The sequence below is a fragment of the Pogona vitticeps genome, chromosome 1 (assembly GCF_051106095.1).
Source record: "Pogona vitticeps strain Pit_001003342236 chromosome 1, PviZW2.1, whole genome shotgun sequence".
Taxonomy (NCBI): domain Eukaryota; kingdom Metazoa; phylum Chordata; class Lepidosauria; order Squamata; family Agamidae; genus Pogona; species Pogona vitticeps.
Genome location: NC_135783.1, coordinates 6,663,369 through 6,690,226, shown reverse-complemented (window position 1 = coordinate 6,690,226; position 26,858 = coordinate 6,663,369). Strand labels below are relative to the sequence as shown.

Below are 26,858 nucleotides of genomic sequence, written 5' to 3'. Positions count from 1 at the left end.
GAGGGTTAAAGAAAATGAATATACTGCCACTCAAAGTGATTGTAAAAAATGACTGTATTATTCATTTACAGCTACCAGCAGGAAGATCAACAATTCTCAAGAAAAATGATGGTCCTTTCCAATTTTAATGACACTTCTCATGAATGACACTGGCTGCTCTCCATAAAGCTCCATGTCTCCATTTGCATAGGCATATCCAGGAGTCTGTCATAAACCGAGCAGAATATTAGAAAAGCCAACTTCGAAGGAAACAAATAAAAGCAGTCAATGAATTACTCAATCAGTTGAAACAGCATAGGCATCCTTCAGTCTCGAGAGACTATGGTAACATGCTCTGAATCGAGGAGTGTCCTCTCCAGAGCATGAAGCCCGGGTAAGGTAATATGGAGGATAGGCTGTTACCCAAGCAGCAGATCCCCCCTCTCCAGCAAGCGTTGGCCATTTTCATTCATCTTTCCAATGCCAAAACGGCCTAGACAAGTGGGCCAAGAATTATGATCAGCACCAATTCTAGCGTTAAAGTCTCCAAGAATGAACAGTGCTTCTCTTTCAGGGACTTTTTGGATAGTAGCTGCCAGATGGTCATAGAATTTGTCTTTCACTTCTGGAGTGGATGACAGTGTTGGTGCATATGCGCTAATGAGGGTTACTGGTCCTGCTGATGAGTGGAGCTGCAGAGACAGGATTCTTTCACTCCCCACAGTAGGTGGAACAATGCATCTCAGGAGGGTATTTCTGACTGCAAAGCCAACACCATATTCCCTGGTCTCATTCGATGGTTTTCCCTGCCAGAAGAATGTGAAGTTTTTTTCTTTGACAGATCCTGAGTCTGGCAGTCTTGTCTCTTGTAAGGCAACAATGTCCATCTGCAGTCTACTCAGTTCCATGTCAATGACAGCTGTCTTGCGCACATTGTCTATTTCTTGCAGGTCGTTAGGAAAGCCGTAGTCAGGAAAGCCAGGGGTCATTGTCCGTACATTCCAGGTGCCCAGCTTAAGGGCAGAAATTTTCTTACGATTGTTGCATGGTGCACGGTTATCGATCTGCTTGTCGGGTTTGACCCTAAACCCCACGCACCCCGTGAAGTTAACAGACCGTGGCGAGGTAACACCTTACTGGCTGGGGGCTGCCCAGCTTAAGGCGGGCGGTATCTACCTAGTGAGGTGCAATGACCTCTCCCACCGTCAGAAGTAGCCCCTGGCGTCCTGCTCTACGCCAATTGAGCAAAGACTTATAACCGGTAACTGCTACTTCCCGTGTTGTTTCGACGCTGTATGCGAAGCTGGGGTGTCCTCTCCAGAGCACGAAGCCTGGGTAAAATAATATGGAGGATAGGCTGTTACCCAAGCAGCAAACTCCCCCTCTCCACGTCACTGAAATGGTCCAGTGGAGAGGCAAGAGCCAATACAACTGGTTCCAGCAACGTCGCAGGAGTTGGCAGAGTGACACAAAATGCCTCCGGGACTCCGGCTCCGGATTTTGCCTCGAGGTTATCTCCTGAAGCCCTTTCCATAAGTGGATATAGCCACAAGGCAGTGGAGGTTTAAAGTCGGAGTTTTCCTTCTCCTAGATGGGCTGCCTTCCAGGGCTGACGAGCCCCACCTACCCGGCCTGACCTCTAATAGTGTGGAAGTATGATCTGACCTTTAAAAGTATGCTCCCCCCAGGTGTACGAGATGTTAGTTGGTTTTCCTATTTACCAAATTTGGGTAAAAAGTAGGATTAGAGAGTTTCACATGCCGTTAGACACACTCTCCTGCTCATCCTCCTTTAGAGCTGAGACTCTGCCTTTGCTCAGGTGATTTCTGTTTACCAAATTAGGATCGGAGATAGAGTTAGAGTATTTGAGAATTTCACGCGCCGTTAGGCGCGCGGTCCAGGCACTTCCCAGTTCAAACAAGTAGGCCCTCCCTCTTGGCCCATGTGATGAGGGAGAAAACAGCATCTCCCCCCCCCCCAGACAAAGGCTTCAGCACAACACCCATAGAAACGAACCTGGGCTTCATCCAGGCCTAGACCTCCTAAGGAAATGCAGGCAAGGTCCGGGCACTTCCCAGTTCAAACAAGTAGGCCCTCCCGCATCAAAAACTAGGAAAATGTCTGTGGCTGGAGCAAGTACTGGAAAACAATTTTTAGAATGACAGTTGACAAGTTGGATAGAGATATTTCAATCCTAAACGGGACAGTACACTTTTTAAAAATAAATATTTAATTTATTCAAGGTTAAACCACTCTTAGCTAAAGCAGATTTTGCACCCCTTTTAACATCTCACCATGTTCCAAAAAAAGTTCAGTGGGCTAATAATATTTCAATGAAGAAGCCTAAGATTTGGAAGCTAAGCTGTAGCACAAACTTGCAAATTGTTGAAAAAAGCAAAAGTGATTTTTTTTAATGAAATGAATGATAAAAGTGGGGTAAAGTCTATACTATTATGGAATACTCTTAACATGCATTTAAGAGTGAAATTTACAATAGAAGGGTCAAGAGAAAAGAAAGAGAGAAATAGGTGGCAAGAAAAGCAGGAAATAATAAGGGATTATCAGAATTTTAAAAATCCGGCTCTACGAAAATATATACTGAATTGATCGAACAAGAGGCCTAAAGATACAAAGAGTTCTTTCACAAGGAACTCTTATGAATACTGAAATAAAAATTCTAATTTGCTATCATATGCAGTAAAAAATGAAGGCCACTAAAAAGACAATTATTTTTATAAAAAATTTGTTTATAAGAGAAAAAGCAATTTCAATTGGACTATTAAAAGAAAAACCTACTCAAATAAAAACAAAATCGGGTCCAATAACTTCAAGTAAAAAAAATGAAATTCAATTGTACCTCAACTTCTATTAGTTAAAATAGTTAAGTTAAAATAATACTGTTGAACATAGAAACTAATATCCATTCATGGCATTTTTAAACTAGTCTATATACTTCAAAATATTTTGGCACTGAGGGGCTACAAGTAAGCTGTTGTTTAGTCTGTCTTCTCCCAATAGTAAAGGCATTTAGTCCAGTTGTATCTGACTCTAGGGCATGGTGCTCATCCCCATCTCCAAGCCCTAGAGTCAGTGTTTGTCTGTAGACAGTTTCTGTGGTCACATGGCCAGCGCGACTAGACACGCAACGCCGTTACCTTCCCACCGTGGTGGTACCTATTTATCTACTCGCATTTACATGCTTTCAAACTGCTAGGTTGGCAGGAGCTGGGACAAGCGCCGGGAGCTCCGTCCATCGTGTGGATCTGCTCTTACAACTGCTTGGTCTTCTGACCTTGCAGCACAGAGGCTTCTGCGGTTTAACCTACGTGTCTTCTCCCGATAACAATGCTGCAAATCATATACTCATCTTCTGGAACCCTCTGCCACTGAATCATTGTATTCAAGGGAGGTTTCTGTTGGAATTTGTGTGTGGCATTTGCATGTTTAAACTCCTGTTTCAAAAAGCCAGGAAATTCATTTCTTTAAAAATCCTCTGGCTTATGAATGTGGGATGTCGTGCTTCTGTACCCTTGATTCAAAAAGCCAGGAAATCGCCCAATGTAGCTGCACAATATTGTTCCTGCATTGCCAACAAGAAAAAGGCTGCTGAGCGTCAAATAGCAACAGGCAGCCTGAATGTTGACAACACCAATGGCAGCAGTCAAGATGGTCTACAGGATACCCTCTTGTGATCACTACAATTCAAACTTGTTGAAAAACAGTCCAGGTAATTGCTTTGTGTTTGGGTGACAAGTGATGAAAAAAGAAGCCAGTTTTTTGTTTTGTTTTGTTATGGCTGCTACTGTGGTGACTCTGCCTGAGGTGAAAATAGAGGTATCTCTAAGGTCTCTTTGGTCTGAGTCATTCAGTGAGGGTCTCTATCCGTATTTGAATAAGTGCTGTGTGGCTTGAACAAGCTAAGGAGTCTTTGAGTCCCTCAGTTACCTGGTCCTCAATCATAGGCAGAACAAACGCTTCCTTTCAAAAATTGTGTGCTAGTCATGAGAAACTATTTTGTCTTAGATCTTTAGGAACACAATGTATTGAATTTTCACCCCATTTACTATAATCAGAGATAATAATGTCAAAAAATATATAGTTTATGGGTAATATAGGGACTTGTATATGTGGGGAGCAGTTCACTCAGATAATTAGGATGGAGAGGAAGAAGTTGAATTTTTCTGGGGATAGTTCGAGGTGAAGCCATTAAAAATATTTTTAGAAGTTCTGAAATATCTTGTTTACAGTTCTTTAGACACCAGCGGTCTCATTCATCCTGAAAATGTGTTCAGTTTTGAAGGTTGGGTTGAGGGTGAGCACTTGTAAGTCCAGCCCTGCATGGCACAACCCAACCTGGAAGAACTACAGATGTTTACATATTCAGGTTTGCAAAGGCCCTGTGAGTGTGTTCATGTGAATGGGTCTACAAGGTCTATAGAGATCATTGCAGTGACCACATGGAGGTGGGTAGTGGGGACATGGAAAGCAGGAGTTGCCACATCATTACCAGCCTTGGAGCCCTACATGCTTTCAGGATGAATGCCTGATCACGGCTCTGATGCAACTCATCTACTTTGGAGGTCTAGTTGTGTGTGAATGTTGTAATGAATGAGGACTTTGGAAGACTGAAACGTCTCTTCCGAGTGGATGAGTGTTTTAAAAAAAAGCATTCCCTCCATCTCACCAAATGTCAAAATGGAACAGGGTAGTATTCTTAGTTTATCCTTATTGATGAAAATGGGTGACAAGGGTGCCATCGACCACAGTGAAATACGACATACTCAGTGAAATAGATGCAATGTCAATTTTAATGAAAGTGAATGAGAAATGACAAGAGTTGAGAACTGATTGGTTGTGAGTTGTTTCTTCCCCTGATGTAGCCACTCTCTGTCAAGGCTTCACGGTGTCTCCACAACGTTGGTTCCTTCCTAGATTGAAACACAGCAGGGCACACCTGGGAAACAGTTTCCGACAGGATGCATTCCATAGCCGCAAAACGTTTGGTGACACGAGCCCCCCATCCTGGTACACTCCTCTTTACCACCTCCACTGCTGGCAGCTGCAGAAATAAGACAGAGAAATTAATGAATTGACCCTATATTGACTTCTTTCATTGCTGTTTGGTTAAGTTCTCTATTAAATGTATATATATTATCCTCCATTCTCTATTAATGAATGAATGAATGAATGAATGAATGAATGAATGAATGAATGAATGAATGAATTAACATGGAAATTCATTCATTCATTCATTCATTCATTCATTCATTCATTCATTCATTCATTCATTCATAATGTTATTTCCACTCCTTTATCCTTAAAAGCACCCAATGTGGTTCACATCATTTAAAGAGAACATTAAAGCTAACAACAGTGAGGGTACAAATACTAAAGGGGATCAAAGAAAAACTATTTTGAAAAACATAAGCAAACACCAAAACACATTCAAAGCAGTATGGTACAGCAATTCACTTTTTTCCAAAAAAAAAAATACATTCTATTAATAAAAATACATTACATTACACAATCCAGACTTAAGGAACATTTTAAAAATAGAAAAAACAAGACATAATTTTTATACACAAGACTTCAAAAACTATAACAATATGCCCCACTCCGATACCCTTGAATATATAACAAATTCTCTTTCCTTCAAGGATTCCCATTCTCCTTGTGAAATTGTAATGTTTCTTGTGATTGTGCACTTCCCTTTCCTTTTATAAATCCTCTCCAACACAGAATAGAATAGTTCTTATTTATTTATTTGATTTAATTTCACCTGAGTTATATGTCATCACCATAAAATTTTATAAAAGTTCTCTTTAATCTTTATAGATTTCATTATTCTTCTATCTCATATTTTCACCTATCTCTCAGTACTTATTTCTTCCCTCATATCGTCTTCCCATATATCTTTCAGTGGGTTCTATTGATTCTCGCCTTCAATTCATATTTTATAAATTCTACTTACTATACCTTTTAATGTTTAATTTTCTTCTACACTTTCCTTTTGTAGGAACATTTCCTCAAACTTCATAAGTTCTCTATATTTACTATTTTTTCCCTCAGCCAATCTTTTCTCCACTGCTCTAATTGCATTAAAGCTAAACCAAGACGCTTTCTCCCTTTCTCCCTCACTGAATTTTCTCTTGCTTTTCTTTTCTGCTGCCTCAACATTCTTGGATTGGGGCCATGCTGAAAGACCTTGAGCATTTACTGCTAGTGGAAGATGGAAGGTATGGGAACAGGAAGGAAGAGAAAAAGGTAGAAATGCAAACAGTCGTCCAATCACAGTACGAGCATTTCATTCTCACAGGGAAAAATGGTCCTTGCTTGAATTCCTGAATTCTACTCACCTGCTCCCATTGGAGCATCACCTTGAGGTTCTGGTGCTGCCTCCGGATTTGGCTCAGCTTTCAGCTTGGAAACCAAGAAAGCAACAGCAAAGAGCAGGAGGAAGGCCTTCATGGTGGATGGTTGGCTGTGGTCTCAGCGTCACTGGCAGCTAGAGCAAGGCTAAGGAACGGTTGAAGGAGAAGACTCCTGAAGCCCTCTATTTCAAGAGGTTTTTGTGGCTGAGAGCCAGGCAGTTCTGGAGGAGGCACCTGCCATATGGAGGGGAAAGGGTTCAAATGCAAATATCCTTGATTATAACTCAGATCTGAGAAATCCCCCCATATTTACTCAATACTCGCTTGAGATTAAAAGTTCTTATTCTCCAGATGTAGGATTATTTCCTGAGAATTGGGCGGATGTGAGTTGTGTGTGTCTGTGTAGATCATAAGTCAACAGCACAGAATATAATAGGGCAATTCTATACCTGTCTATATAGACACCAACCCTGTTCATTACCAGGGAACTCAGCCCCTGGTAATTAACAGCAGGATTTGTACCACAATGTGCTTGTAAAGACTAGCTCTATATTTGTGGATATGGATCCTGCTCTCTGCATCACTCAACTCTCCCTACAGGGGCTGGTGACACGATGACCACCTGCACCTTCAAATGTATAAACCCACCACTGCATAGGACTACAACACCCACTATCCTTCATCATTGGTTTGTAGAAAATACAGTTTAGGGAAATGGCATGTTTCCCAGGCCTGCTTTAATGATTCGGCGGGACCACACTGCAGTCTGGGAGTCGGTTATGATAGTACTGAATCCACATGGGAAAAGATGTGTAGTCATATGACGAGTGCATAGTTAGAATCCATACAGGTGAGTAAGCACCGTATATTATCAAAAAATTCCTCAAAGCTTCCAGATGTAATTTTGATACTTGCAATTGCTCCGCAAGCAGGTTTTGGAGGAAAATTGAGTCCCGTCTTTCCAAATCCACATTATAGTGGTGGAATTGGGATGGACCAGTTCCTCAGTTGCAGAGAGAGCATAAGAATTTGAGAGGCAGCGGAATGAGGTCATGAATCTTCATGGAATCTGGGAAGTTTAATCTTAGGACTATGAATTAGTAACAGGACCTCAGAAAAGATTCATCCAAAATGTTGACCACTTTTTTTATTGTCTTTAATGTCAGTGACTTAATTCATCTTTGAGGTTACGAGAACTCTGAAACCGGGAAACAGGTGGGAGGTCCAGCTGTGCAGCCTCACTCCACAATGGTCTCTTTTTAACTCCCAAAAGATCAGAAGACAAGAAAGAGAACACATTGCCTCACGGATTGAATGGCCCATAGCCACTGCAAGGGCCCCAGGAGCCTCGTCCACGTGAGACCATCTGTGGTGAAATCTCCCAGGGTTCCTCGGTAGAGATGGGGGTACTCGTATTCATATATGAATACTTCCACACAGCTGGATATAATGAGGGTCCAGCCCCCCATCTACTCACACATCTGGTGCCAGCTGCCCTCTCACTTCCAATTGCTCCGGAGCTCCCCATCAACTAGCCACTCACCAGCCTGGCAGAGAGACTCATCTTCCCTCCTTCGGCCAGTAGTGGATAACCAACTGGGAGCTCTGGAGTGATTGGAAGGGAGAGGGGAGCCGCTCCCATGGCGGACGCATGAGTGGACAGTCTAGCCCCAGGCGGCCAAACCATCGCTACATCCAGCTATGCGGGGTATTCGTATTCATATACGAAATAATACCCCCATCTCTATTCTTTAGGTTCACCTTCCTTATGAAGGTCAACTGAGAGGCAAAGAAGACCTGCAGAATTAGTTAGTTTCCTCTCACTGATGGGCTTTGTGAGTGTGCTAGAAATTACCTTCCGAATCTTAAGCTTATTCATTGAAACATCAACCTACTCAACCCATCAGCCCACTCAATGCTGTATGCGAAGCTGGAGTGTCCTCTCCAGAGCACAAAGCCTGGGTAAAATAATATGGAGGATAGGCTGTTACCCAAGCAGCAAATTCCCCCCTCTCCATGTTGCTGAAATAGTCCAGTGGAAAGGCAAGAGCCAATACAACTGGTTCCAGCGACGTCGCAGGAGTTATTAGAACATTGTGAGATGTTAAGATGGGAGCAAAATCTACCTCAGCTAAGACTGGTGCAAATGATTCTAAAATAAATACATAGTATATCCTTGAATAAATTAAATATTTCTTTGGGGGGGGGGAAGTGTAGTATCCACCTATAAAGTTTACTGTAAATGCCTCCATCCAACCATCAACTATCAACAGCAGTTTCTAACTGATTGATTGATTGATTGATTGATTGATTGATTGATTGATTGATTGATTGATTGATTGATTGATTGATTGATTGATTGATTGATTGATTTTATTTGACATCTTGGAAGTGGTTTTTTTTAATATTCTGCTGAGTTTATGACAGAATCATGGATATGACTATGCAAATGGAGCTTGATAGAGAGCAGCCAGCATAATTCATGAGAAGTGTCATTAAGATTGGAAAGGCAACCATCTTTATCTCAAGTAATTAGGATTGTTCCTTAGATCATAAAAGTGAATTGCTCGATAATAGACCAGCTGGGTGTCAAAAGTATTATCGTTTTTCTTAAGAACTGTTGATCTTTCTGCTGATAGCTGCCAATAAACGGTACAGTTATTTATTACATTCAGTTTGAGTGGCAGTATGTACATATCCTTCAAACCTCTCAAATATAGGATTATAAGGGAATTTAAGTAGGAAGCCTTACATTGGATGCAAAATCTGTACTGGTTTGTAACAGGTCCTCATAGAAAAGACAAATGGAGTCTTGCAAACAAGGCTGAATCACATATCTAAACGGTACACTAGAAAGCCACATTATGGTGTGTTCTGGGATCTGAATGGATCTGAACACCTGAATAGATGCCGAATCCAAAATTTTCTACCAGTTTTTTTAAAAAATTTTGGCCATTTCACTGAATTAAACACTTTAAAGGGATCTAATGCTGCTATTCCTGCTTTAATTTTAAAATGAAATGACTATCTTTAAATTACCAATAATTTCTTCTAACTCGTCTTCTGTAACACAGTAGTTTACTTCCTAAATTCTTTATCAATATTTTGAAGTTTGTCGCCTATATTGGTTTTTCCATATCAGCATTTATTTATCTTATCAAAATAGTAGCAATACCACCTGTATACTGTTTACTATAGAAGTTTTGAAAAGCTGGGACTGCTCCCTCTACTGCTGAGTGTGGGCTCTCCACTTCTCTGAACATCATTCATTCATTCATTCATTCATTCATTCATTCATTCATTCTATACTTGCTTTCTAGTTCTCTTCTTTTGTGTTTCCTAAATCTTTTTGTTGTTGTTAAATTCTATGATTTGTTAAAGCTCCAACCCCTGATTGCACTGCAAAATGGTAAACAATTTTGGTAACTATGATCTGGGAGATCCACTTCATACCCACGCATGCCCTGAAGCACACCATAATGTGAAAACTAGCAGAGTTTGCTGGTGTAAAGTTTAGATATGTAATTCAGTAACACACTCTTGTTTACAGAATTAAATTTGTCTTTTCTATAAGGATCTATAAATCCTCACTGGAGATTTCTAGTGTGGTGTAGTGGATCGAGTGACAGACTAGGACTCTAGAGTTGTTTAGTCATTAGGGATCTCCATTAATAACAATTCCGTATTTGCAAACGGTGGCACGAATCCCGCCTATCATTACTGAATGCATCAGGGCCAATGTCTACATGGACCTTGTAGAACAAGGTCACACTGAAAGAAAGAAAAATATCTGACAAATTGTCAGCAAATAATCCTACAACTGCAGAATAAAACCCTTTAATCTCAAGCAAGTGTTGAGTAAATAAACTGGAATTTCTCAGGAGTGACTGACAATGAAGCATGTTTGCAATATAGCCATTTTTTCCCCGCATGGCAGGTGCGTTGCCCAGAATTACCTGGCTTTCAGCCACAGAAACCTCTTTAAATGGAGGAGCTCAAGAGTTCAAGAGTCTTCTCTTTCAGCCATTCCTCAGCCTTACTCCAGCCATCTGAGAACACAGCCCGTTGTCCACCATGAAGGCTTTCCTTCTGCTCTTTGGTTTTGCTTTCTTGGTTCTCCAGCTAAAGTCTGAATCAAATTCAGAAGCAGGACCTGGTCCTTCACCTGAAGATGATGACCAGAAGATAGGTGAGTGGAACTGAGGAATTCAAGCGAAGGCATATTTCACCGCCTTTGAATGAAATGCTCCCATTGTTCTCTGATATCTTCTTGCTTCCTACCTGTTTATCTTCTTTCCTTTTCCCATCCCTTCCATCTTCCACAGGCAGCGATTGCTTGAGGTCTTTCAATGGAAGGTTCAGCATGGTCCCAAACTAGGGAGGTTTGGGGGGGGGTGAAAACAAAAGCAAGAAAGACGACAAGCTGAAATGAGCCAACAGTGTGAAGGGACTAGAAAAAAACCCCGCACAAATCTATTATAGGCTGCATTAACCAAAGCATAGTCTCCAAATCCTTTGAGGTACTAATCCCTTTATATTTGGCCTTTCTCTTCAAGCAAGCTTTCCCTGAATGACTGGCTGTCTGAATGAGGCTTTTAAATGATTGTTGTACCTTACTGCTTTGAATGTGTTTTAGTGTCACTTATGGAAAGTGTGAAGGCAAGAGGACAAGGGGACGACAAAGGATGAGATGGATAGACAGTGTCATCGAAGCGACCAACGTGAATTTGACCCAACTCTGGGAGGTGGTGGAAGACAGGAGGGCCTGGCGTGCTCTGGTCCATGAGGTCACGAAGAATCGGACATGACTTAATGACTAAACAACAACATGGTTTTTTTAGAATGGCTTTGTTTGATCATTTTTAGTACAGTAGGACCATCTTATCCAGGAGATCAGTATCTACTGATTCACCTATCCACTGATTCACATATCCACAGTCTGAAAATAATAAAAATATTAAAAGAAAAATCCCATAAATATATATATATATTTCTAACAATGAATTTACTATTTATTTATTTATTTATTTATTTATATGCAGCCCACTCTACCCAGAGGTCTCTGGGCGGCTTACAACAATTAAAATTCAATTAAGATACAATAAAACATAAAATGATTAAAATACAATTAAAATTGCCATCATCAGGACCCACAGTTGATGTTATATCAATTCAACGCTTTCTGGAACAGGAAGGTTTTGACCTGGCGCCGAAATGTCATCAGCATCGGCGCCAGACGAATTTCAGTTGGGAGGGCGTTCCATAGTCTGGGGGCAGCTGCCGAAAAGGCCCTTTGTCTACAAGCCGTCCCTCTTACCTCCTTGAGGGACGGCTCCTTCAAAGGCCCCCCTGGCTAGATCTTAACTGCCGGGTAGGCTCATATGGAAGGAGGCGGTCTTTCAAGTATCCAGGGCCCAAGCTGTTTAGGGCTTTATATGTCAAAACAAGTACTTTGAATTGGGCCCGGACAGTAATTGGTAACCAATGTAAATTAAACAGAATCGGCTTGATGTGATCTCTAGCGGCCCCACCACTCACCAACCGCGCAGCTCAATTCTGGACCAGTTGCAGTCGCCGAACCGTCTTCAAAGGCAGCCCCATGTAAAGCGCATTGCAGTAATCTATGCGGGATGTTACCAGTGCATGTGTGACTGTCATGAGACTCCGCTCGTCCAGGTAGGGCCGTAGCTGGTATAGTTTCCGCAGCTGGAGGAAGGCGCCTCTGGCCACTGAGTCCACCTGGGCTTCCAGTGTTAGACTGGGGTCCAGGAGCACCCCCAAGCTGCGGACCCTGTCCCTTAGGGGGAGTGTAACCCCATTCAGGGCAGGGAAATGGCCCTCCAGCCTGTCCGGCGAAGCACCCACAGAAACCGCCTCACCTGGAGGTCATATTGCTGACTCCTCATCCCAAACCTCCCGATGACCTCTCCCAGCGGTTTCATGTAGATGTTGAACAGCATGGGGGACAGTATCAAGCCCTGATACTGGCCACAAGGGGGAGCAAGACAATATATTCGTGAAGGCTTTCACGGCCGGGATCTAATGGTTGTTGTGGGTTTTTCAGGCTCTTTGTATAGAATTTACTAGAGAAATATATTTCCATGATGCCATTACCAGAATTTGCCACAAAACGGTATGAAAGACCATGCTATGGAAACATTTGCTATTATAATAGAGTTTTCTATAATCCACGTTTTTCAGCATATAAGGAAAGACTTGAAACTGATCCACCGCAGATATGGTGTTTCTACTGTCTTTGGATACTCACTGTTAGCTTTAATATTGTCTTCTGATCATATCAGTCACCTTGAGTCATTATAAGCAGGGTAAATATATTTTGAATAAGTACATATAAAAATACATAAATTAATAAAAAGGTAGAAGATGGTAGATAAATAGAAATAATTACAGGACGTAACCAAACTAAGCAAAAGAAGAAATGAATTAGGGATGAATTTATTCATATCGCTGTCTTACTTCTGCAGGTGTCATCAATCAAGATGGTCGCAAGAACTGCACCTGGATTGGCGGGACCTGTCGATACACATTTTGCAACTACAAAGAGTATCCTGTTGGAAACTGTTTCCAAGGTGTACTCTGTTGCATTCTGATCTAACAACGAACCAATCTACCAGAGACTCAGGAAAGCCTGTCAGAGAAGGACTATAAGAGGGAAAGAAATGGTCCCACATTTTTGTTGTTGTTTAGCCGTTTAGTCATGTCCGACTCTTCATGACCCCATAGACCAGAGCACGCCAGACCCTCCTGTCTTCCACTGCCTCCCGGAGTTGGGTCAAATTCATGTTGGTCGCTTCAATGACCCTGCCCAACCATCTCATCCTCTGTCGTCCTTTTCTCCTCTTGCCTTCACACTTTCCCAACATCAGGGTCTTTTCCAGGGAGTCTTCTCTTCTCATGAGATGGCCAAAGTCTTGGAGCCTCTGCTTCAGGATCTGTCCTTCCAGTGAGCGCTCAGAGTTGATTTCCCTTCAGAATGGATAGGTTTGTTCTCTTTGCAATCCAGGGGACTCTCAAGATCCTCCTCCAGTACCACAATTCAAAAGCATCAGTTCTTCAGTGGTCAGCCTTCTTTATGGCCCAGCTCTCACTTCCATACATCACTGCTGGAAAAACCATAGCTTTGACTATGTGGATCTTTGTCAGCAAGATGATGTCTCTGCTTTTTAAGATGCTGTCGATGTTTGTCATTGCTTTCCTCCCAAGAAGCAGGCATCTTTTAATTTTGTGGCTGCTGTCTCCAACTGCAGTGATCATGGAGCCCAAGAAAGTAAAATCTGTCACCGCCTCCCCTTCTATTTGTCAGGAGGTGATGGGACCAGTGCCCATGATCTTAGTTTTTTTTTGATGCTAAGCTCCATAATATATTAGCCTAACTGTAGCCATCTTGCCTTCTGTAACTTGCATTACTATGTGAATGTGTAAACCAGTTATATTAAGGGTTTGTAATCAATGCCCATATAGTTCCCTTCCGACGTCATTATTCTATGGTCCTCTGATGTATTTGAAATATTTTTATCCTGCCTTTCTCCTTAAGAAAAGACCCAAGGCAACTTGCATCGCTAAAACACAATATTAAAGCTGAAAACAGTGAATTCTTCAACTGTTAAACAAAGTGATTACAATATGTTAAAAAGTTCAGGTAAAGAATTATTCAAGCTGATACAGAAGCAGCAAAATACAAACCACCTCATTTTTAAAAGATGTTCTGAACACTCTGCACTGAGGAGAAGAGAAGAGGTTTGAAGAGAAAAGGTCTTTCCCTGCTTACAGAACAACAACATAAAAAAAGATGCCACCAGCTTGGCCTTCCATGGGAAGGTGTTCCAGAGTCCGAGAGGAGCAACAGGAAAGACTCTCCCACATGGCCCCAACAAAAGCACCTGGGAACTTCTCTTTCTGAGCGATCCAGGTGGAGACTCCAAGCCTGATCTATGATAATCAGCTGCCCACCCTGAAGATCCAATCAATTCATTGTCATTGTAAGTGTATACAAGGTATATCCAAACAACGAAATTCACACAAACACCCAGAGACCAGACCCACATGCACACACATTAAAAAATTCCCCAATCACTCCCCACCCTCTAAAAATCCCCCACTAAAAATACAAACATCTGCACTGCAGGCTGAGTAACACTGTCCAACTAACTATTCACTACTGGTGGTCTTTAAGCTCATCATTAAGTGCAATTATCGCTCTGGGATAAAAACTATTCAGAAAAGGTGTGGTCTGAGTCTTAATTGTTCTACATCTTCTGCCAGACGGCAACCGTTCAAGAAAGTTGTAATCAGGATGGGAAGAGTCTCTCAGGATGCTGTGTGACTTCCTCAGACAGCGGGATGTGAAGATGTCATCCAGGGTTGGTAGCTGGAGCCCGATGATATTCTGGGCCATTTTAATGGCTCTCTGCAGAGCTTTTTAATGGTTCTCTGTGGAGTTTTTTAATGGTTCTCTGTAGAGCTTTGAGGGCTAAAAAGGGCCATGACCGGGCTGGAATATACTTCAGCCTGAGATCAGCCTGAACTTGGGGATAAGGACCTTGAAGAAGGCCTCCCCTGATTATCTTAAACCAGGCAAGCTCATCGAGGGAGAGGGGACCTAAGCCACACAGGGCTTTCTAGGTTAAACCCAGCACTTTGAATTGACTTTGGAAACAGATTGGGAACCAATGGCACGTTGTAACCGGGGAGGGGGTTATGTGATCCCTGTGACCAGCCTCAAGGAGTCATCTGGCCACCATGTTTTGGTCCGGCTGACGTTTTCATGCACTTTCCAAAGACAAGATCACATAGAGAGTGGGTAATAGTAATCAAGCCGAGATGTAACTACGGCATGTGTCACCGTGGCTGGGTCAAGCCTCTCCAGGAATAGGTGCGACTGGCGTTTTACCTGTGCAAAGGCCAAACGTGGGCATCCGGGCTCAGAGACGAACCCAGAAGTACTGCATTTTAGAGGGTGGGGGATTACATCCCCATCCTGTACAGGCTGGGTCTCCATTCCTTGATCTCCCTTTCAACTGACCAGGTGAAGGCATCACAATCCAGCCTCTACTGGAGGGGGTCGCACTCCCTTTGGAAAACACGGGTTGGTGCCCTTTGATGGCAGTGGATGAAACCACCCCAAAGACAGAGCCACTTGCAGTTCAAATGAATGGTGGCGGTGAGTCAGGGCTTCTCCAAGGGGCTCAGTCTGCATGTCCAACATTTGCGTCCCTCTGACTTCAGCAGACTCTCCTTCGCTCGCCAAGTTTATGAGACTGTTTTTGCAACCTGCTTATGAGACTGTTTGTGCAACCTGTAGTGTACAGCTGCTGCGGGAACGACTTCATGCAATTTCTCTTATGATCCAAATGGGATTCTGGACATTATCATTTACACCTATCTGTGGATTCTGGATGGACCAACTGGTCTTTGCTTGGCCAGAAATGTGGGTCAAAGAAGAACATGAACTATTACACAGGTTGCAATGTCAGTAGAACTTCAAAAAAAAATCCTACGATCTGGAAGATTTGTGTGACACCACAGGGCAGTCCTGTGCCATTAGTTAATGTAAAGCAAAGAGCTGCATTGTGGGTAAGTTGTGAGCAAGCACCATTTGTGAGATTGCACAACACCATCCCTGGGGAGGAGGATGAAAACCCAAAAAATATCTGCTGTAACTGCTTGGTTTAGTGGAGTTTTCTTTGGGTGAATAAGCATAGTTAAAATGTCCAATGAATAGCTTGGGCTTGTTGTGGTATTCCTAGATTTGCAACTTACTGATGGTTAAAGGTAAGATCTTCGACAAAAATGAAAGCTGTGTTCAGCTGTGGCCAGGAGGATAGCAGGAGGGTTAGCTTGATACATATCCACACATCTTGTGTCTCCTAAACCTTCTGCCTCCTCCAGAGTACATGATTTTTTGTTTCTCAGCATCATGGCAGGTGAAAAATCCACCATGGGGGGTTAAACCTCTGTTCTGCAGCCAAAACTTTGCGCATGACCTGGGGTTGACTCAGCCTTCTTCTACCCTTCCGAGGTCAGTAAAATGAGGACCCAACCCATTGCCTGCCCAATTCACTTGTAAATCTCCCAGAGAGTGCTTTAAATGCTATCGGGCGGTATACAAGCAGCATGCTTTGCTTCCCCCCCTCCCAAGACTTCTCCAGTCATCCCCATCTTTTGATCCCACCATGCTTTCGGGATGGATTCTTGATTAGGGCTTGGACACAACCCACCTCCCTGATAGTTCTCCATCTGGGTGATTTTTTGCAATGAAACTTGCGTTTGGAAGCCTGGCACATCTCATCCAAGGGGACGAGAGTTTTTAAAAGAGCCTTCCGTCTTCCTCTTCAACAGCCAAAGGACTTGGAAGAAAAGTATGAGAAATGAAGAGAGGAGTCCTATTAGTTCCTCCTTACGGATGACAAAGAGTGTCACAGACCACAGGGGAAGTCCAGATAGCCCGTGAAATAGACGCAAGGGGAATTTTAATGGAAGCAAGGGAGATATGCCAAGAATGGTGAAACCATTAATTTGGAGACAGTCTCTTTCCCTGCTGGAGTCACTGCCGGCCAGGGTCTCCCGAATCTCCGCTCGGTTGGTTCTTCATTTGAAGCCCCTGGAAATGCAACAGAAGACGCGTCGGAAACACCTTCCAGAGGGAACCTGATTCCGACCGCATCTCCGACGGCAAGTCCCCTGCTTCTGGAGACAGGCTTGGCCACCGCTCACTTGGGCCGCTCCTGCAGAAAGAAGACAAGAGTTCTTAATGAACTCGCCCTGAATTAATTCCTCCATTTACTTCATTTAGTTTACTTCTGGATTTGTATCTATTTCCCCCCACCCCCCAACCATTTTAGAGTAAGTGGTCTAATAATAACAGAAGCTGGCAATTTGGGAAAATGTTTTTTTTTTCCATAATGTTACATAGAAATAAAGTATGTCCTGTGTGTTTTATATATATATAACACACATACACATACACATACATATACACACACACACATATATATAATGCTGCATAAAAATAAACTTATAAATATGTACATATATACACACACATCACACATTCATATACATATATACATATGCTGTATAAAAATAAGTGTGTGTGTGTTTGTATGTGTGTGTGTGGTGTTTGTGTAAATTTCAGGCATATATGTAAATTCAGACATCTGGACCCTTTCCAGCACTGCCTAAGGACCAGCTACTTTCAGTGGGGTAATGATTTCTATCAAGAGACAGAAGGAGTGGCCATGGGGAGCTGATAAAACAACACCAAACTGAAGAGGGGGAAAAACAAAAACAGCCACCCACAAAAAAGTATTTCTGCCATACATCAAAGAGGCCACGGACAAAATGGGGAAACTGTAGAAAAAACACAACCTACAAACAGTATTCAGGCCCACCACAAAAATACAGCAAATGTTATGGTCAGCAAAGGACAAAAGGGACCCCCTCACCATGGCAGGAGAATATTGGATACCTTGCAGTTTTGGTCAGCTATATATTGGGACCACAAAAGGCAGCATCCAGATCAGAATCAAAGAAAAGGAAAGACACTACAGACAAAAACAACCGGAAAAATTGGCAGCAGCTAAACATGCCCTAAAACAAGCTGGACATGAAATCCTATTTCAAAACAAGTACTGGAAAACACCAGCAATCATTATGTTAGACTACACAGGGAAGCCACTGAAATCCACAAACACCAGCAGAGCTTCAACAAACAAGAAGAAAGTCTAAAAATAAACAAAGCCTGACTCCCAGCACAGAAAAATACGGCCTGCTAGAAGGTCAACAAACTCTACCCAGCTGCAAGGACCGGTGATCACTGCACGCAAAAAACTAGCTAACGACACCCATTAATCACAGTGAGAGATCATCTCCCCACTTATCACAACAATACGCCCATAACAAAAACACCCTGATGACAAAAATCACCCAATCTTCTGAAGATAACAAAAAGCTGACCCCACAGCTACAAATAATTAACTACCCCCCACACTACACCAGAACACAGGCAGAGTTAGAACTCCTGTTGTCTGATGATGCCGGCCACAGAGACTGGCAAAACGTTAGGAATAAAAACCTCCAGAACACGGCCAAATAGCCCAAAAAACCTACAAAAACCAGCTGAGAAAACATTTTAAAAAATAATAAAATATTCATTCATTCATTCATTCATTCATTCATTCATTCATTCATTCATTCATTCATTCATTCATTCATTCATTCATGTTATTTGTAGCCTGGAGAGAAAGCCCTACAAATAAGACAAAATAAATAAATAAATCACATTCATGTCCTTAATTAGAAGAGCCCCCATAAAGATAAGGAAAATCCTTCCCTAGACAGAAAGGATGGGGTTACGGTTTGTCCTTTCAGAAGTTGTTGCGTTTCGTACCCATCATTCTGAGCCTCTTTACAGGGACCAATGACAGTTGGAATTCAGGTACAGCTGGACTGTTCCCAATCTTTATCCATTATCTTTAGGTAGAGCCCAAACTGGGTTTTTTCCCCAATATGGTCAATGGCTAAATATCATCTACCAGGATGGGACTTACTGGGTCCATCCAAATTGAAATGCCACTTACCCCACGGAAGGATGACTGCCATGAAGAATAGCAGGCAGAAAAGGTAAACAACCTTCATCGTTTTTTCTCTCGTCTCTAGTTTTAATATCTGCCAAGATGGGATGAGAGCAAGACTTGAACCAACCCAGGTGGCTCCCTATTCATAAGAGGCTGTTTTGATTGGGACATGCTGTGCGAACGGCAGAAATATTGCAAGGCCTGTGGGTCTGATTTCAACATGCCAACTGTTGCAAATGGAGGGCAAGCTTTGTCACACGAGAGACTACTTGGTCCCATTTCCTTTCCTGCCCACAAAGGTGAGTGAGTTAGGTCACCAGCTGTGGAGCCAGAGGTGAGGAGTTGAATTCCCCCACGGTCCCTCCTGGCAGAAGAGCCAGCCTATGTGACCTTGGGCAAGCCTCACAGCCCCATGGTTCCCCCAGAGGAAGGGATGGGGAACCATTTCCGAGTGATGTTGACCTAGAAAATCCTGGTCAAAGTAGCCATCGGTCAGAGCTAATAATTTCTTCGTTGTATTGAATGCTTCCAACAACCCTAGACCAGGTAGCCTTGCAGAAGGATCAAAACAGTCTTCCTTTGTCCATCAAGCATGGAGGGGATAAAAAGATGCAGGTGGCCCAGATCTTGAACCGTTGAACTGTCAGGGGGTGAGAGATGCTTGGAGTGGCCATCCAACCACTTCTGAAAGGCCCCATATTGTCATTAAAACTAGGAGTGGCTTCTAGGGAGCGAGCAGGTGAGCCCCCCGTGAGTGTTAAGATCCTAAAGGGAGACTCCACTCTCAGTCCCACCAGCTTCATAGGTTCGGGCAGTGAGGACACGAGAGAAGGCTTTTTCCGTGGCTGAACCCAGACTATTCCATTGGTCCCTCTCTTTCCACCAGCAGGCGAAAAACAGCCTGATTTAAAAAGCAAGTGTGTGGCAGTCACACGATGTTAATATTTATAAATGTTCTAATCTCGTTTCCATAGATTTTTACTCCTGCTTGTTTATTCATCTCAACATTATTTAATATTATACTTTATCTGCTGTTTTTTTTTTCTTTCCAGTATTGCAGGCCACCTTGACTTCATTATATAGGGGAGTATATGTATAAGGCAGTGATTGGCCCAAACTGGATCAGAAGTCATCGGAGTTGTTCTTACAAGTTGGTGCTCTGTAACGGGCTCTGATCAGCAGTTAGCTAAGATATTTAGAAACAACAGAGGTCTTCAAAGGCAGGCAATGTAGAGCTTGTTAAGCTAATAGATTTCAGAAGGAAAGCACATATTCTATATTATAGTTACTGGGAGAAGACAGAAGCAAGAAGAGCTTGGATGTGCTCTGTGCCAAAATTAAGTGAAGGTCAGTTTTGGGCTTAATGGAGAATCATGCACATCCTATAATGTCTCGTGTAAATTAATGTTGCTTTGCCCATTCCACAGAATGTAGACTAGAAAGCTATGTTCCAATTTCCAAATCTTTTCTTTGAGTTAGGCAAGCCGAAGAAGAAAAGGTATACCAGAGCAAAAGCTCTACGAACGTGTTATATGCATGTTTTTCAAAAGACATCCCTTTGCCATTTTGCAAAAGGAAGAATTTGGATTCACTGTAAATCAAGGTCAAAATCCATGCTACATAAAAGAAAGACAGTGAAGAAAAACACAAATCAATCCATTTGAAATTTGGAGGTGGAGGAGAGCTGAGCAGATACTGAAGACAGCCAGAAAAAGCAGAAAAGTGGGTGCTCAGTCAAGTCAAGCCTGTATGGTCACGTGAGCAAAAATGAGTCCACTGAGGCTATCCTGCCATGCACATATAACTGAAATACAGAAATGACCACCATAGACGATATTTCTGGGAAAGGTGAGGAACAGCAATAGGAAAAAAAAGAACAGCTGACATGAGATGGGCAGTCTCACTAGAGGAATCCACAGCTGTTAGTTTGCAAGATCTCAGCAGTACTTCCCAGAACAGACAATACTGCTAGGAAGGAGAGGGTAGTAGGTAGAGAAAACAACCTAACAGCAGATGCTTAAGAGATGTCCAACACAAAATAGGCACAGAGCTAGGGCATGCAGTCTTTTTGGTATGATTCATTGAGACGCTGCTCTCAAATGTGTACAAATGTTTGTGTTCAGAATGTTTGAGATGATAGATGTATGAGAACAAAGCCAGAAGACTTTTCCCTCGCAAATGGCTTTTTTTTCAAATAAGTATTATCCCCAGCAGCCTAGATACCTTCCGAAAAAGGGGGTTGGGGCTACCCATTCTCCTTCAAAGGTATGCAAATTTGGTCTTTTCAATGTATTTAATCTGTTTTAAATCTGCAGAAAGAAAAGGTTATCAATGTTTACAATGGAGTCCTGGGACTTACATTAGAAATCATCATTCGAAAGCTGTTTGCCCAAACATCCCTATATTTGGCACAGAGCAGGCAGTGGCGCTGAGGGCTAAACTGCAGAAGTCTGTGCTGCAGGGTCAGAAGACCAGCAGTCCTAAGATCGAATCCACATGATGGAGTGAGCTCCTGTCGCTTGTCCCAGCTCCCGCCAACCTAGCGGTTCGAAAGCATGCAAATGCAAGTAGATAAATAGGGACCACCTCGGTGGGAAGGTAACAGCGTTCTGTGTCTAAGTCACACCGGCCACGTGACCACGGAAAGATTGTCTGCGGACAAAACGCTGGCTCTATGGCTTGGAAACGGGGATTAGCACTGCCCCCTAGAGTCAAACACAACTAGACAAAAATTGTCAAGGAGAACCTTTACCTTTACCTTTACCTTTACTAGGAGCACACTATCTCCTACATCTGGGCCAATTTGCTGATCCAAGACCCCTACAAAGTTATATATAGGTGTGCCCCCAACAAAACAATACATATATATTGTTTTGTTGGGGGCACACCTATTTTTGAGTTGATTTATGAACTGCTTCATTGGGCTGCAACACAAAATGTATCTCTGCACTTTCATACATCAAGAGTTACCAGTGGTAGGATGCAGAATGGTTAAAGAGCATGGACACCCTGCAGTGCTGAGACAGATGGTCTCAGGTGTGTTATATGGCAAGTTTCAGTATTTGCAGATAAAGGGATGTGGCTATCATACAGTGGGGTCTCGACTTACGAACTTAATCCGTATTGGAAGGCAGTTCTCAGGTCGAAAAGTTCGTAAGTCGAATCTTCATTTCCCATAGGAATGCACTGAAAACCATTTAATCCATATCTGCTCTTTTCGTCCATAGAAACTAATGGGAAGCTGCTATTCTGCCTTCTGCCACTAGAGGGGGATATTTTTTCTCTTTTTTCCTTTTAACCTAAGATGACTTAGCTTTTAAAAAAAGGGAAAAAAGAGTTCGTAACTCGAATCTAAGTTCATAAGTCGAGTCCATATATTCCTATGAGAGCGGTTCGTAAGTCGAAACGTTCGTATGTTGAGTCGTTCGTAAGTCGAGACCCCACTGTAGTTTAAACAGTAGCTTTTCCATCATTTATGCACTTGGCATTTTGGAATGCACATTTATGCACTCTGCCAATTAGAATATTACGAGTCCATTCATTCATTCATTCATTCATTCATTCATTCATTCATTCATTCATTCATTCATTCATTCATTCATTCAATATACACAATGTGATGCAAAGGAAAGAGGGATGGACTTAGAATATGTGGGTCAAAAACTCTGCTCAGCCACGGAAACTCTTGGAGGTGGTGGTGGTGATGGTGGAACTGGTAAAGGTAAAGGTTCCCCTTGATATTTTTAGTCCAGTCTTGCCCGACTCTAGGGGCTGGTGCTCATCCCTTTTTTTCAAGCCGTAGAGCCAGCGCTTGTCCAAAGACAGTTTCCGTTGTCACGTGGCCAGCGTGACTAGGGAGCGCGTTTTACCTTCCCACCGAGGTGGTACCTATTTATCTACCTGCATTTACATGCTTTCGAACCGCTAGATTGGCAAGGAGCTGGGACGAAGCAACGGGAGCTCGCTCCGTCGCGTGGATTTGATCTTACGACTGCTGGTCTTCTGACTTTGCAGCACAGAGGCTTCTGCGGTTTAGCCCACAGTGCCACCACGTCCCTGGAACAGGTAAAATCCCTCCTTAAATAACTAAATGACCACAAGAGTCCTATTAGAGTCATGCTCTGGTTCCACTTCATGGGGCATGAACACATTTATTTGCATATATTACTAACATTTATATGCCCCTTCTGTTCCAATGAGGTCAAGACGGGATCCACTCCTCTCTACTTTATTGTCACAGTGGCCCTGTGAGGTAGGCCAGGCTGAGAAAGACTGACTGGTCCAAAGTCACCCAGGGTGCTTCATGGTCAAAGGGGGATTCGAACGCAGGTCTCCAGAGACCTACACTCTAATGATTATGCCATACCGATTCTCTCATCACATCCATAATACTTTTGTGGTAATATTTGCCACATCTGGCCGGAGAAACATAGACAGAGTCCCTTGCCTTTTAGGGTCACTGACTCCTACGCTGTTCAACTGAATGTTTCAGCTTAGCATTTCACCATATCCTGTTCCTTCAGCAATAGGAAACCCTGCAAAATAAATTTTTAAAAAAGCCCTTCAGGAGCAACTTCCCCTGGTATCCAGCTAACAGACTTTTTCCAGCTTCCCAGAGTGTGGCAAATCTCTTACAACCTTTGCAACAAAGGCCTGCTAACGGTTTGTGGTTTGATTCTGGCTACTGCAGACAAGAAGAGAAACATATTTTCCCTTCTGTTCCTCCCCTGTGGCCTTTTAAAAGTTTCTTTTGCTTCTGCTTGAGGGTATAATCCTGTCCACTACACAAGACCAACATCAGAGTCCTGCAGAGTCAGCAGAGGTCAGAGCAGTTACTGGTCTTGGATTATAATGTTCAGACATCTCATCTAGGACAGTCAGGATCCATTCTGCTGCTGGTTGTTTAAAAGTTGCCCTCCCTTATTCATTTGTAACTACAGAAGGCCTTTCCTTGGGAGATTCCATTGGTCTCTCCTTTACTCTCCTTCCACTGGCAGGCAAAAACCCTCTAAGTAACTAAGAAGACAAGTAACTAAGTAACTAAGGGATGTGGTGGTGCTGCGGGTTAAACCGCAGAAGCCTCTGTGCTGCAAGGTCGGAAGACCAGCCGTCGTAAGATCGAATCCACGCGTCGGAGTGAGCGCTCGTCGCTTCTCCCAGCTCCTGCGAACCTAGCAGTTTGAAAGCATGTTAAAATGTGAGTCAATAAATAGGGCCCACCTCGGTGGGAAGGTGACTGTGTTCCATGTCTAGTCGCGCTGGCCACGTGACTACGGAAACTGTCTATGGACCAACGGTGGCTCTCCAGCTTGGAAACTGGGATGAGCACCGGCCCCAAGAGTCGGACACGACTGGACTCAATGTCAAGGGGAACCTTTACCTTTACTAAACTAAGAAGGCAAACTTTATTTATCTTCCTCAATAGACGCTGGTGTTTGTGGCAAAATATCAGCACCTATCATCATGATTTAAATCTTGCCTGAAGAGATGGGTCCTGATCTCTTAGTAGAAGGAGGAAAGGGAGGGGAGCATAGCTCCCAAAGGAGTGAGCTGGAAGCCACCACAGAGAGAGCTTTCTCTTCAATATGTCTGTGATGGCAATGGGCCCGAGAGAAGAGCCTTCTTCGCACATCTGAAGTGCCAGGAAGGCCCATGTGGTGAGATCCAGTGGATAGCTTGAAGAGAAATGAAACAGGCTTTATCCTGCTGCCATGCGGGCATGGTAGTGTGCAAAAAAAAACAGCAGGCCATTTTCTGGCTTTTTGAAACATGGATACAGAAGCACAGGATCCGACATTCGTAAACCGGAGACTTATTGAAGAATCTATTTATGTCATTCTCCTTTTTTCAGCTTCTGTTATTATTAGACGGCTGATTGCAAAAATGTTGATGACCGGGGGTGAGGAATAAATATAACTAGAGAACCCAACCAGTCCCATTAATCTGTTCCCCTTATGGGATCTCACCAGGATTTCCATAGGATTGATCAAAGGTTTCTCCTAAATTGGCTCCATACAAGGGAGATCGGGGCACTGGGCATTCTGGGGAATGCAACCGAGGGCCTGCGTGTCAGATTACTGGATACCAACTTGTCTTTAACGCTCTTGTAAAAAAAAATTACCTCCTCTACTTTAGATCAGATAATATTTTACAAAATGCAATGAAGACAAGTTGGTATAGAGAAGAAAGAGTGGAAATGGTAACTTCATTAAAATTGAAATAGTGACTTTGTTAAAGCGAAACCAGACTTGATAACAGCCAGAGTAAAAGATTTTTTTTCTGCTACTCAGTTATACCCTCCATTAGGTTTTCTCTTCTGACCTAGCCCATGGATATGATGATGCACCCTCACCTCCACACTTCCTATCTTGTATTGCTTGAAACCTGCTAGAAGCTTGACTGAAATCCCAGAGATTAACCAACTCTACACTTCTAAATGGGTATTCTGTAATTATTTGATTATATGATTAAGTTAACTGATTACTCTAAATGAATGTAAATCAGAATCTGTCATGCTGTTTCCAAATAGTAATACGACAGGGACAGTGATGATTTCCTGATGATTAAATTGTTTATTTTAAAGGAAAGGACAACAAAGCACAGATGTGAAAAGATCTCTACATAGCATGTTTATGTTTTGATTAGGAATGATTTATTTTGGGGTAAAAGAAATAGGTAATTTAGTAAATTCTAGGCTCAAGAGATAACGTGTCCTTCAAATTCCAGATGAAGAGAGTTTCAGGTTTGTTGCTTCTGTGAAAGAATAATGGACGAGACTCCACCTCATTTTTTTCGCTCTGTCAAAACAAAAAAGGTAGATTGTCTTGTTCATATCAGGACAAACTGAGAAGGTGCAGTATTTTCACTCCATGAACTCAGTGGTTGAAAATCAGAAGTGAAAGTTTAAAATTTGAGTGGCAAATCTCTCTCGGCCACAATATGTTCGGCAAGATCACAACATCGTCCTGCACAGAGACAGTATGTGACATATTAGCTAAAATCCTGTTGCTTAGTGTAGTAAATTGCACTAGAGTAGGCCCATGGAATCAATGAAGATTTGGTGAGTCAATTTCTCTGCAAATTCCATTGATTCAATGTAATAGGACTTTTGACATGTTGACTGTTAACCCATTGGTTCAATGGGATACTATTGTTGACCTTAAAGCAATTGTTCTTGTCTTGATCTCTGGTGTGGCCCTTCCACCCAGCCTTGGAAAAAAGGAAGGTACCGTAGCTACAATCCTGCTGCTTGGTGTATTAAACTGCACTAAAGCAGACCCATTAAATTAAAGGGTAATTGGTGCGTCAACTGCTCTGAAAGTTCCATTGATTCAAATGGGCCTACTCAACTTGGAACACACTATGCTAAGGCTCATGGCAATTAGAGTAGGTCCATTTGAACCAGCTCTTTCAGAAGAAGCAAAGGAGGAGTAGCCGGAGAGCAGCTTTGAGTAAACCAGGCTGAGAATAATTATTCTGTCTTCTAGCCTGGTCAGCAGCAGATTTGCCTGCTTTACTTAACTTGATCTCGTGGCTTATTGTGGGTCGCCACTCATCCAACCTAGACTGTTGACCCATTGGTCATGCCCATGACCCATTGGTCATGCCCAGAGGCAGACGTGTCAATTTCTTTCCTCTTGTTTAATGCACACTCCATAACTGGCAACTGGATGTGTGAACTCTCTCCGAAAGATGATGCATGTTTTTTTCTTGACCTATCAAGAAATTGCAACCCTTCCGTCTGCTTCGTAAACCATTTGCTCTGTCAGGCTTTTTCATCTGAAAGACCTTTAGGCTTCTCCGTACGAAACACACCAGCCCCTTAAACAGATTTTTCTGTTCCTCATGGGCATTGTTCGAGAAGAGCAGAACAATCCAGCTATATCTGTTTCCTTCACAATTATTTAGTTAG

General features: G+C 42.7%; 2 long non-coding RNA genes across 2 annotated transcripts; both read right to left on the bottom strand.

Moving 5' to 3' along the window:
• Positions 1-1,006: 1,006 nt before the first annotated feature.
• On the bottom strand, positions 1,007-6,446 carry LOC144584840 (uncharacterized). The gene is made up of 2 exons (XR_013539318.1): positions 6,336-6,446; positions 1,007-5,038 (listed from the first exon to the last, which is right to left on the bottom strand). It is a non-coding gene; the product is annotated as an uncharacterized LOC144584840 (long non-coding RNA).
• Positions 6,447-16,813: 10,367 nt separating this feature from the next.
• On the bottom strand, positions 16,814-19,113 carry LOC110070938 (uncharacterized). The gene is made up of 2 exons (XR_002299119.3): positions 18,950-19,113; positions 16,814-17,095 (listed from the first exon to the last, which is right to left on the bottom strand). It is a non-coding gene; the product is annotated as an uncharacterized LOC110070938 (long non-coding RNA).
• Positions 19,114-26,858: the final 7,745 nt, after the last annotated feature.